This window comes from Sinocyclocheilus grahami, unplaced genomic scaffold, assembly GCF_001515645.1.
Source record: "Sinocyclocheilus grahami isolate Dianchi unplaced genomic scaffold, SAMN03320097.WGS_v1.1 scaffold790.1, whole genome shotgun sequence".
In the NCBI taxonomy this organism is placed as follows: domain Eukaryota; kingdom Metazoa; phylum Chordata; class Actinopteri; order Cypriniformes; family Cyprinidae; genus Sinocyclocheilus; species Sinocyclocheilus grahami.
This window is the reverse complement of record NW_015505969.1, coordinates 516,022-516,838: the sequence shown is the minus strand read 5'-3', so window position 1 is coordinate 516,838 and position 817 is coordinate 516,022. Positions and strand designations below refer to the sequence as shown.

Below are 817 nucleotides of genomic sequence, written 5' to 3'. Positions count from 1 at the left end.
GTGTTCCTATTTAAGTCAGTTAACGTCCAAATAGGGCCCAAATCACCATGATATGGACAATATAAGGAAAGATCATAATTTACATTGCTTAGACGGTTTGGCGCCTCTTCATTGACATGCCAGTTTGCAAATTGAAACAACATTCTCAATTCATGTAGTCATTGAAGGCATACACAATCTTAACTGATCTTTGAATCAGATGGCGATAAAATCTTGTTCCTGAAAATGTTGAAATTACATTGTTTCTATTTAGATCCGTTATTGTCCAAATAACGCCCAAGTCACTGTGATATCCGGTAGATGACATAAGGAAAGGTTGTCAATTATATTCCAGCCAAAATAATTCTTGCTTAAATGCTTTGGCACCACTTCATTGACATGCCAGTTTGCAAACTGAAATGACGTTTTCAATTCATGTTGTCAACGCAAGCCTAAAAAAATCTTAAACCTAAAATGGCTTAGACAGACAATCTCAGGCAAAATTATCCAACATTTTTTCCCCAAATCAAATATGAATTACTTGTCAGAGCCTGCCATCACTGATATTACCCTTTTTGCATCGCCATCTCAGCCAGCCTAGACCTCTACAGAGTAATCAAGGTGGATTTGAATAAGAAAGATTGCGGAAATGAGCAGTGCTTCACTATGCCTGCGTGTGTTCTTCACTGATGGCTCATAAGACTCTTGTACTTTTTGAGTGCCTCCCAGCAAATCCCGCTTCCAATTTGCTGTCTATTTGCATAGAACACAGTGGCCTTGATTCAAAGCTTCCCTATGCATATCATTGGTCATTATTTGATCATATTCATGTGTGTGT

General features: G+C 38.1%; 1 protein-coding gene across 1 annotated transcript in view; it reads left to right on the top strand.

Annotated features, from left to right (window-relative positions):
* Positions 1-817, top strand: part of LOC107561733 (teneurin-4-like) — a 264,331-nt gene that overhangs the window by 157,776 nt on the left and 105,738 nt on the right. The window lies entirely within an intron of this gene.